A 12,601-nucleotide genomic window follows, 5' to 3' on the forward strand; every position below is an offset into this window, starting at 1 on the left:
CACAATCTTCACGTCTCGATAGCCATCAATAAATAAAGTTATTATTTGTTATTAGACCGAAAGAAATGATTGACATACCTGCCTGTCACTAACCGACCTGCCTGCCTGCGCTCACATGGCTATGTTTGCCAGAAAAGAGACAACAGTCGGAAGTTAGGGAGTTAGCAGTTGTCAGTACGTGTTTTATCATGTGTTTTGGGGGCGTATCCAATGGGAGGGTGTGAGATGTATCGGTTGCATAATTTCAAATTGGATTTCCGGGGTTACTAACCCTAAATATTTTTTTTTTAAAAAGGTATGTTAAAGAACATCATCTTTCAATCATGTGTGATTTTGTATGTCGACAACTTCTGATCTGATCAAAATTTGTCCTTGATATTTGTACTCAAAAGTCGCTGTAGATGTTTTTCGCCCGAAAAATCCTTATGATTATGTCTGCTGGCCTTAGCAATGGGACCAATCTAAGGTCTTTGTTGCTATTGGACTTTTAAATCCTCCCAAGAAGGCAGAGCAGACCTGAATGCTACACCGCTATGTTTTCCTCTAATACTAAATTCATTCTAGTTCATATCAATCAGTGAGGGTTCTAAAAAACATTTCAACCTTGCTTAGCGTTGATCACAAAGTGTTTTTTTTATCTTTTATCAAATGTTAAGGGTGCACTCTACAGTGTCACCAAACTGTTCAGATCTCATTTCTACTGTGTTTTGTGGAGATAGTTATTATTCAGGTAATCATCCACACTGTCTACGCTGATTAATGCGAGGAGATCCCACCCTGGAATATAAAAACACCTTTCATCCTTCATGAGTGGATTCAGAAGGCTGGTAGTGTGTTAAGTATGTCTTTGTTGCATTAGGAGACACTTTCATTGCTTGGGGTCTTTTCTGTCACACATGGAAGATTAGACCTGGGCTCATCCAGGCTCGTGGCCGAATGATAAATAAGTGAATGACTGCTGTAGAAAGATTTAAGACTAATTTAAAACAGAGGATTTACACCATAAACATCAGCACTTAGTGACGCATACTTCTGTCGCAGTGAAAGGAATCAATACCTCTGGCCTGTCTTACCTGAAAATGACCAGCCTTTGAGGGCCAGTGACACATGGTCGCCAGGATAACAATGATCAATTCAGCAGCCTAACTCGATGCTGCTGGAGATGGCTTATTGATGTCCTCACATTTTAAATAGCAGTAGCAGAGATGGCGTTGCTGGTGATTTAGTGGCAGATTGACTTACTGGTTGAAGCTGGATCCTTCCAGAATACTAAGTGGTTATGTTTTAGTTAGCAATTTTTTTTATGTACAAAACCCTGAAAATAAATCTCACAATTCCACATACACGCTATTTGTGTGATAAAAGTGTGGCCAAGGGACAAAACTTTTTTTTCTTGGTAACTGCAGCATGAAGAAATTCACCAATGCCAGATTGGAATATCTCCCGTAACTTCTTCACTGCAATGTTCAGTTATTGTCCTGTGCTGTTTTAACCCTTTGATACACAAGCTATACTAACCCCCTTCTCATACACAACATGGGTCAAACCCGTATTCATTTCCTATCTAATTTCATGCCATAGAGAGTTTCTTTGCTATATCTTGTCTTTGTATTTTACTTAATTATCGTATATCACATGATTGATATCCCAGATATTCATTACATATCTTGTTTTTGATTTGCAGAAATCATTATGTTTAGTTTTCCTTTCTTACTTTATGAACAAACATACATTTAGTATGTCTAGTTCAATTTGACACAATGTATGTCAGGTGCTGAATACATAATGTATTGGTCATTTTGACTGATGTAGAACTAAAAAAAAAAAGTGTTTGTAGAATATATTTATTTCAAAGATAAAGCAAAGAAGCAGGGAATGAATATGTTTTTGACCGATGTGTGTAAAATTGATGTAGAAGTACAAAATGAATGTATATTCATAAAGTAAGAGAGGAAAAATAAAATAATGATTTGTGATAATCAAAAACAAGATGCAAACAATCATGCCAGGTCATTTTCGGCCCATGTAGTGCATTAGAAGGGTAGTGATACAACAAGTAATTTAAAAAAATGATTTGTGATGATGAAAAACAAGTTAATGAGGAATTCTTGAAATATTGAATGACAAAATGTATTTACTGCAAGGATATGGAAAATAAATACTGAGTGGGATCACTTTTGAACCATGTTGTGTATCAAAGGGTTAAAGCGAGTCACTGGCTTGTGTCATAAATCATCTCTGCATGCACCACACAAAGCATTCACATACATGTGCTACCATCAGCCTCGGATGTTGAAGATCCATGGCCAGTAGTTTTTAATACAGCAATGTGTGCTTCTTATCGTGCCATCTCGCCAGTGTGTGGCCCCATTTGTTTTGCCAGCATCTGATCAGATAGCAAGGCCCCAGGCCCCAGTCTCGGCTGATCCAGATACCGAGGCTGGGATGTGTCAATATGTGTAGGCATGTGTTACCCTTTCATTCTTCAAAAGAAAATACCGGATTTATTTGAAACATTATAACATAACAGTGTATAATTATACTGAGGACCATATCCTTGTACCATTGTTGTGCATGTATATACTGCAAAGCATTCACTTTACATGCCACACATTGATTATTAATTAATTAATATTATCCACAGTATATGCTGCTGTAATTTAGATTGTGCAAGTAAAAACAACTGTATTTTTGGTCCAGGACATCCTTGTTTTTGTTTGTTTTATATTTATTTTCCTTCAAGTATAATATCTGATTTGATAAACTGATGAATTGATGAAATTCCATATCCAAGAGGTGAAAGGTCAGCTTCCCTGTAATAGAGCTGTTGCAATATCCAAATATTGGTGATAACTTGAATATTAAAATAAATAAGTTAGAAATACTGTGTTAATGTTTTGTAAACGGCAATACTGTGTAAATCAATCCAGTACCTCCAAAATCATTCCCAAAATAATGTCTGTCGTGATGCAGCAACTATCTGGTTCACACTCCAACATGGTGAGTTCTCTCTCTCTCTCTGTCTCTCTCTCTCGAAATGTTGGTCCATCTATGATTGCTCTGACCATCAATGTTCTCATCATCTAAAAGTTCTAGTTGATATTATCACTTTGTTGTATTTTCATTGTAAAATTGTTGATAAAACACACAATCAACAATCAAAGATGAAATTTAATTAGATTATTGTTAATATTTTTCCAACTTTCTATAGATGCTGTGGTAACATCGGTATACATTATTTTTGCCAAGATAATCGTAAAGTACAAATCTTGAAAACCTACAATGTTTAAAATCATTATAAAGCACCATAATTCATATGCAGGCACAGAAAGGGAGCTTTATACATATTTCCTGTAACATTCCTACAATTTGGTGACATACAACTGTGAGGTGGTAATTGTAGTTTAAATTGTTAATGTTCCACCGAGTGATTAGATGATTATCTGCTCTTTACACCACAGGATGACAGCTGGACTGAATTTGCTTTGAATTTACCCTGCATATTACTGATTTAATGAGCTTAACATAATGTCATTGGAGCAATGTCAGTGGATGTTTGGTCTGTCACGCATACATTTTGTGACAATGCACTATTTTATGAAGTTTTCAAAAAAAGATAAAAGTCTGATTTTGGAATTTGATCAAGACCGTCAATTTAATGAAATAAACAAATCAGACAGTGTGCGGTCGTGTTTGATCTTTAAACAACAGCGGATTCAAATTCCATTGAACAGTGTGTAAGAGCAAAGAGGTTAAGTAAAGTGGTTGCACTTCATAAATAAGCAGCCTTTGTTTCTGCTCCTATTTGTTCTGGTGAATTGGAGGCAAGCACTAAAGTGGATGGCACTCAGAAGAGCCATAGCTCCGCCAAGGCCAAACAATAAAACACAAAACAAAAGGAAAAAGAAAGTGGTCGGATAATGTACACCAAACTGTACAGACCATAAATATGTCTGGTTCATATATTATCTCCTGAGAATTCTCTATCGACCGAATCTGCTCTTAAGTTTAATGTCTTGTTCTCTGGCCCACATGCCACACCCCTCCACCAAGTTTGCTGCCATGTGGCTCAGAACTTTTTGCATAATCACACGATTTAACAACACTCAACAAGGTCACAACAGTATTTCAGCATCTGTTGCCTTGTCTACTATTAAAATAGAGTGACCTACGAATACTAATTTTAATTATTAACCTTTTAAACACTCATTCAGTAATGAATGTGTTTTTTACCAACTTTGGCTTATTACTATTATTAGCTGTTTCCTTCAATTGCAGACGTGTAACAGCACACAAACTGATATTCTGCTTTAAAGTCCCACGTGCTACATACACATGCATCACTCTGACCTTTACTTTCCACCTTGCTGCACAGACGACACACTATCTCCTACATTGGCACTGCTCATTGTTGTGGGACACATATATAATGTGCTGGGAAATTGTCTATTATAGACATCTAATTATTTGGCATCCTGAGCTGGACTGTCACAAGCTCTTGTTGGAGAATAGTTCCCTGGAGGTGAATTATTCATAGTTATACAACACCACAGTCATACCTCCACTTGATTCTAAATCAAGAGTATTTCTGAGTGGGGCTTGGATGTAACCCTATGTGTTATGTATAATGGGGTAAAAAGGCACGTCATCCACATAATAATTCCACTAATGTCTGTCCATCTGTCTCCAGAACACATCTTGCGAACTGCTCGTCTTATAGCATGTGTTGGCGTTTGTATTGTCAAGTAAATATGTAAGACTGAATGCTAATAAAATGTTAATAAACTGCAAACTGTGCCTTGCAGTCACTGGGGCGAGGGCTTCTTGTCCATCCTCAATCAACCTACAGCAGCGTTTGGCAATTTGTCGCCTGCGGGTCAAAACTGTCCTCACCAGATTACTTTGATATTTTGATTCACTTTATTTTACCATGTCTGACTGACGCAGACATTCACTACCTTAAAAAGTAAAAGCATAACATTTGTTTTGTTGCTGCAATGCTTCGTACTTCATAGGTTTGAACTTGGGTCTGAAGATTGTGTCGATTTGTTAACAGACCTCTGAAATAGCCGATGTGCAACATATAAACAATAATAGCAGTTAAGTCAATAATTCAACTCATATATAAGCAAATTACATTTTAAAACATTGACAATAAAATTGGTGCAAAATAACAGAATCCTGTAGATCATAAGCTGCAAACATCTCATTTCAAACTGGCAGGGTCAGGGTGGGCACTGCACTTGTCCTAAATACATAAAGATGAGGTTCATGATCAGTCACCAGGTCATGTAGAGCAGAGTTTCTGCATGTTTCAAAACCATTACAGGATCTCATTTTAATACATATTTGAACCTATGACATCTTTGTAAAGAATGAGAAAGGCCTCTGATACATTCAAACCAATCTTTCCTGGAGTGCTTCTTTTTTGCCTGAGCTAGAGAATGCTCAGCTTTAATGGACAACAGGGGAGGCACTGTGCTCGGTGTGTACTGCCGACAGTCCTCCATCTGTTTATCTGCGGCTGAGATAGATGGGCTGTGGAAATTTCCTCCCCCTTGTGTAGATGCAATCAGTCTTCCCATCACCACAGATAACACAGCTTGCCAAAAACACAACCTCACAATGGCAGCAGGTCCTCACAACAAACTGGGTTAATGATGCAGGAGGACTGCCTGTCACCTTTTGGACTCACAGAGGTCCAGCCTCGTGTTTGTCTGTCACAAGAATTTGGTTCTCTTCCCTGATAGTCTGCTGGCCTGGTGGAGGCAAACATTAGAGCTGAGCTACGATAAGAGAACTTTGTTAACTCTTTACTGGGGCGTGGACGCATTTTCCAATTCTGCATTTAAATCAACTGAGGAGATGCACAGATATTAAAAATGCCCACGCACACATACAACCATTATTTACATCGCTATCAGTGCAATTGTTATTACTGCTCCACTCATCTCTGTGGGACTTTTTCTTTTGCATAAATGATTTAAACATTGAAACACCTCTCCATTTAAGATAAGCACGGCCTTTTCTCATCAGTGTTGTAAATATTTGTTGATGCGCTCTGCTGCATCTACTGCACTTCTGTCCGTCCTGTGAGAGGGATCCCTCACATGCGGCTCTCTGAGGTTTCTATGTTTTCCCTCACTCTTGCTGAGGGCTAAGGGAAGAGGATGTTGCACCTTGTTAAGCCCTATACAAATACATCTGTTTGATTAATTGATTGAGTGAGTGGAGGTAACAATTTTATATTTATGGCAATGCCAAAGTTGTCCTGGATGTTTCTTATTCAGTCACACTTGCAGTTGAGATAGAATGCAATAGTGAACAGTTTATTAATCAATTATTTTATATCTTTTTAATTATAAGTTATTTTGTGCTTGTAGGTTACATAAATTATTGCTTTTCACCACATAAAGCCCACAGTCAGTCAGTGCCATTAGGGACTCATATTGATTCATCTGAAATTACATGATATTTATATTTTATGTTGTTATTTTTTATCATTTGAGTATCACTCATACTGATTTCATAAGAATGAATGAGCATTTCAAATACATGCATGTTCCACTGAAGCTGCAGACACTCAAATCTTTTCTTTATTAGTTTTAGCAGTAGCAAGTCATTCATTATTTTAGACCATTTACAGATGACTTACTACCATTTGGAACGGCAGAATTTATAACCCATTGTTAATGACTATCTCCAGCGAAAAAAGAGACTTGTCATGATTATTTATTAATCATTAATAAAGTAATTAGTGCAACATATAAATCCTTTAGAGGAGGTGCATTATTCGAATTGTTGCATTTGTGGGTGGGTTATGAGCTCCTAAATCTTTAAAAGCTGTGATCAACAGTTTTGGACTGATGAGTTCTGTTGTGAGAAAATCCGACAGAAAACACACCAGTTGTTTTCAGACATTAACTTTGGATAATGTCCTCACAGTAGGATTTGGGCATTGTGCAGACTTTGCCTTTCACATATGAACAACACAGCAGGAGATTAACATGGCTTGATGTCTTTTCAGCAGACATCTGCTTTGGTGTTTTTCGGCGGCTGTGGCTAAGGAGCTGGAGTGGGTAGTCCACTAACCAGAAGGCCCATATTCCTCATTCCATATGGAGACGTGTCCTTGGCGAAGATACTAAACCTCAATTTGCCCCTGAAGGATGCACCAAAAGTGTAAGAGTGATGTATGATAGAGAACGTGCTGCACATTTATGCACTGCACTGTAAAGCACTTTGAGTGACCAGACTAGAAAAGCCATATATAAATACAGACCATTACTATTAATGTTAATGGCAACTCTTTTTCATCACAATTTTTATTTTTGCCTGTTGAATTCTGCTGATATTATTGTGCGGTTTTCTCACAACTGACAAGCAACTGACTCAGATGTTTGTGCCCCTTCGGATAATCGAAGGAGCATGCTCGGAGTTCAGAGTGAAAAGGAACATGAAGTCTTTGCAATTGGCAAAACAAATACATATTATGTAAATCAGTATCCCACCAATAATCCGAGCCATTAAGTATTACTTAACTTCATCTCTGGCCAGACAACAGTTAATATCCTCTGTCTCAAAAAATACATCCAATGTCATTACATCTTTACAACTCCTGCTAAACATTGCCCTGTATTAGTTCATCAAACACACACAGAGCTGAGACGTTGGGTTTATAGCATCAATTGACAAAAGCGCAGTGAGCTTGCTTAAAATCCACCACGGTGAGTCAGGTAATTAGCATTAAGTAAAAAATTGTGTCATGATTTTCATGCTGCTATTAATTACTTCATCACATGCATTGGCTGGGAGAAACCCTAATACCTGAATGTGCCCCAGCAACTTTGCTGAAGAGATTATTTATCATCATGGGTTGTAATTATACCTGGGGCTCGGCTGATTCGAATGGATTTGCTGCGGAGCTGATAGCATAAATGTTTGATGAGATGTTTTCGTTGATGTGTGACTGGCTTTGCATTATAGCCAGAGAAAGGCTTACTGCTTCCCTCTCACTCGCTGATAGTGTTTGCCTCAATCATTGTCGATAACATCAAGGACTTGAGGACAGGGCTTTTCACAGTATACTGATGCCACACAAATATGCCATTTCTCAAAGGTCAGCAGTGTGACAAAAATTGTGACCAATTACCCTACAACAACTCTGCATTCACTCAAAGAGGCCCCGTGGGTCATTAATGTGCAGACTGATGACAGACGACACAATGTTCTACTGAGGCTTGAGGTTTACATCAAGGCAAGTCAGTTTCAATTATAAAGGACAAGTCACAGATTTGCTGTCTTTTGCCATCTATTCATACAACTCTATTTCCAACCCTAATTTGTACATTTCTGGTATGATATTTGTAAATGATATCAATAGGTAGAAAAGCATTTAACCCTTGTGTGGTGTTCCGGTCTGTCTGACCCGTTTTCAATGTTTGCTAAAAGAAAAATGATGTGATTAATAATTATTTCAACCTCAGACTCACTGGCTTTGGCTCATTTTCTGTGATGAACATATAAAAGAACATATTTTCAATGACTATACACCGTACACCCCCCCTACACATTTATATTACATATACAGTGTTCGGGTCCACTGGATCCAGGGCTAAGAAGTGTAATATTCTATATATTCTCACACTATCCCGACTGCAAATTGGAGGCGGGGATATACAGTCTATGTGCGGGAGACAACAAATACATAGCTATGACCGTGTGGCTCCTTATCACAATCGATGAAGATGGTGAAGAGATTCTCTGCTCAGAGGGCCTTAGAAATTATTTTTGAAGAGAGAGAAGCTTTGGAAGACGACGAAGACGTGGATCATATTTCTGTCAATTCAGTCTGACAAACATGGTCCAGTGGTGTTAGACGTCCACCCAACAGTGTTCCTTAACTAGCCCTGCAGTACTGCTATTGAGTGTGATTGAATCTTCCCTGGGTTGGCAGTAGGATATCCAGGTTCAGAGAGTGTCTTTCAGCATACTGGTTTGTATAATGAAGTTTGGTGGTGTTCTTCCTTGCCTCTTCCTTCCCATTGCATAATTTTTCTTGAGCTACTCTGTGGCTGAGACTGTTGATCTCCCCTGTACTCCTCAATGTGGGTATTACTCTTGCCACTCATAACCCTGTTACTGTTGCTCAGTAAGGCAAGTACTGACAGAACAAGTATCATCCAACTAGACATTTGTGAATGTAGAGTCATTAAAAACCAGCCAGCATCATCATCATCATCATCATCACATGACAAAAGAGAGGCAGTTTCAGCCATCGCATTAGAGAAGTTAGTGTAATATGTGTTTAATATTTTAGTATGGCTGTTGAAGGATGTTATAAAAATTTAAATGGCCCTTGATAGGAATAAGGTTCCACACCCCCTTTCAAATCTTGTGAAACATTGCTGTGGCAGAAAATAGATTAGTTACTAGTAATGTAAGTAGTTCTGTGAGAGACCTTTACCAAAACCCTGAATATTAAAGCAATGGACATGATGGTTCAAGATAAAAAAACACCTTGAAACAAAACAGAGCAAAATGAACATATATTGGATTTATATTCATTAGTTGGCTCTGCAGAAATGAAGCCCAGACATATGGATTGCCTCCTGGTGGCTGGCTCCTTATTAGCAGATGGGACATGGCCTAAACTAAAAACTTGTTTCTGTGATTTTTAGATATTATCACATTGATATATGTCCAACTGTTCATGTTTATGATCATTTTGAGGTAAAACAAGAATGACAGATAAAAGTGACTTGGTGCAGCACCTCTGCTTGGAGGCTGTGGCTCTAAACGACATCACAAATGAAAGATGGCAGCACCATTATATGGTTGCAGGTTGTATTGCTGAGCATAAATAAGTACAAGTGTATATTTTGCAGTTTCAGCGTATTTTACTGCCAGAATGTGACCAATAAACAAATAAAAACAACCAACCAAAAAGAAAATAATTGATGGTTATTCATTTTCAAGTTGTAGACACAGGGTGTATGTGAAGTACAGGGCATATGCATGATTCCACGTCTTATCAGATTACTTGTTCAGTAGCATAGTGTAGATTTCTACTAAATGTACCTCGCCAATCTAACCACCATACGTCAAGGTGCCAATCTAGGGCAGCAGAGTGTGGCACAGACTTTAACCGAATTAATCCAACATTCAGGCTGTTTACTTCCATCAGGCTATGCCAAAGTCAAAATGTCAAATCCGTCAAGAACGGGCTATGATTATTTGATGATCTTACTCCAACCTCCCTCCAATAAGGACCACCATTTGTAAGATTTATTGGGACAGGATGAATGTGGTGTTACAGCTCGATCCTCTTTAAATGAAGCTATCCATCTCTGAGGGCTTCTTCGTTTAATGTCGGCACCTCACACCCCAGCAACACCCCTAACTTACCTCCGAGATGTAAACCCAAACACATCCATTTCATTGACAGAATATTTTTGGTTTATAACTGCTCGATCTCCTTGAATGAATGATGTCACTGAGTTACTTCACTGCAGTTTTCCGCAGTAGAAGAAACTTAATTCACTTTGTGGTGTTCGTTGGTTTGATTTAGGCTACAGAGCCTCGCCCAGCCGCCCAGCTGCGACATCAAACAGCTGCCTGTGGAGCCACAAAGGCTTTACACAACTTTTTTTCCGGCTGATACAGTAGTATTCCCCAACACCTGGAAACAACTTGATGTGGAAAATATGTGGTCGTATTCACCCATTTTTACTTTTCAATCAGAACTTGGTTACTATGACTAACATTCCCTACATGATGCAGTGATTTGTAATGCAGCCAATGAATGCACTTATTTACAAAACTCAAATTCATGCATCTCTTAAGGACAGGGGGGCCTACAGACAACACTGTAAAGTGTTTACGGTGTAATTTAAAGAATTATTCTTCCATAGAAGCGATAAAGTCTATAATGTTCTGTGTTTGTTTGATTGACATGTTAATGGTCACTGGCTGGCTCCTCAATCTTCTACATTTACCTGTGAATGGGGACCCATACATCTTTGTGGTGACACAAGACATTCACTATCTAAACCCACGACCACAAATCAGATCCTTCATAACTCACCTTGACCTTTGACCTGCACCCAAAGGAACCTTTAGGTACAATTTCCCAATTCAAGTTCAGTGGAGTTTATCATGTATTACACACACAAGCTCAGCCCTTCTGCACCGAATGTAAAAGGACACGGCAGGCTTGTCACGCAGACCTCTCACACTGCTCAAACACCACAGCTGCATTATTCTGCCATCAAGCTGCTTCAGGAGGGATGTGACATTTTGCTGGGAGGTTGATGATGATAAGACGAACGGAAGAAGTATCCGCCTTTGGGGGGTGAAAAAAGAAGATTAAAATAGCAAAGCAAAAAATAAGCAGGGAACTTGAATGAAGTACTTTTTATTTTTAATCATATATAATGTTCCCTCCTGTACTTCAGTTTGCTCGCTGTATACTGCTACATTGGCTACTTTGGGGTTCGGGGCCTTATTGATATGCTGGTTGTTCTCCATGAGCAGATATTATGGCCATGGAACCTTGGGAAGCAAGAAAGCAAGAGATGAGACTATTTGGTAGAAGGCATTATTATTGTGGCAGTCACATTAATGAACATTACTGAATGCAAAGGCAATTAATTACTGCTTGCATCATCACCCTGGAAAAAGTGTTTAATTATTTTTTGATGCACTCTGTTGCACTCAGCAAGGCTCGTGGAGTGTGCTCAGGCTGACAAAATGCATGCTGGCAGGGAACCAGCTAAACTGTGGTTTCACTGCCTAATGGCTATTGTACTGACAGGGCAGATGGTATTTCGTGAAGGAGGTCTGCTGCAGAAGAGGTGACACTGCTTCGTTGTGAAGGGTGTTTTTTTTTTGTTTTTTTTCCCTCTAATGATCAGTGTCTGCAACAGCTGAAAACATCAAGATAGCAACCGAAATGACACGACACTGCAGATATGAACGTTCTCTCTCAAACCCCATTAGGAAGTGAAAAAATACATCAAGGCAGCAGCCAGGATTATAGAGATACTCGGGTCAATTGTCGGAATCACCTCTTTTCCCCACGAGGCGCAGAAATTTAATGCTTTATTTATTCAGTTAATTGGTCAGTTAATGTTGTCTGCAAGTTTTAGTTTGCGCCATGAAGGTCAGGGCAGTTGAAGCCATTTGTAAACAGACAGGAACACATTTTTAAAAAGAATAAAACATAAATTCAGATTGCTCTCACTTTTAAACATAATTTTTAAATAGACTTCTCAGTGTATACATTGTAAAATATGGGGCTATCGCATTAAAAATAATGGAAACAACCTTTTGTATACCCATAAAATCATTCATGTTTTTTTTGTTTTACTGCAGAGAATGAAATCTCAACCGCAGATGCCAAAAAAACCAGCACATTCCCCATGTAAAGCACAACAGGACATAACCTTTGGAGACCTTCTTCAAGAGGAACAGCAGCGTCCACTGTTTCAGCAGCCCTCTAGTGCCTGTAGGAATCATGATGGGAGAAGTCAGGTGACATTACTGTAGCGTGACACGTCTGCGGAGGGAGGAGGCCGGGTTGGGAGGGAGGATCAACAAA

Source organism: Paralichthys olivaceus, chromosome 17 (genome assembly GCF_024713975.1).
Source record: "Paralichthys olivaceus isolate ysfri-2021 chromosome 17, ASM2471397v2, whole genome shotgun sequence".
Taxonomy (NCBI): domain Eukaryota; kingdom Metazoa; phylum Chordata; class Actinopteri; order Pleuronectiformes; family Paralichthyidae; genus Paralichthys; species Paralichthys olivaceus.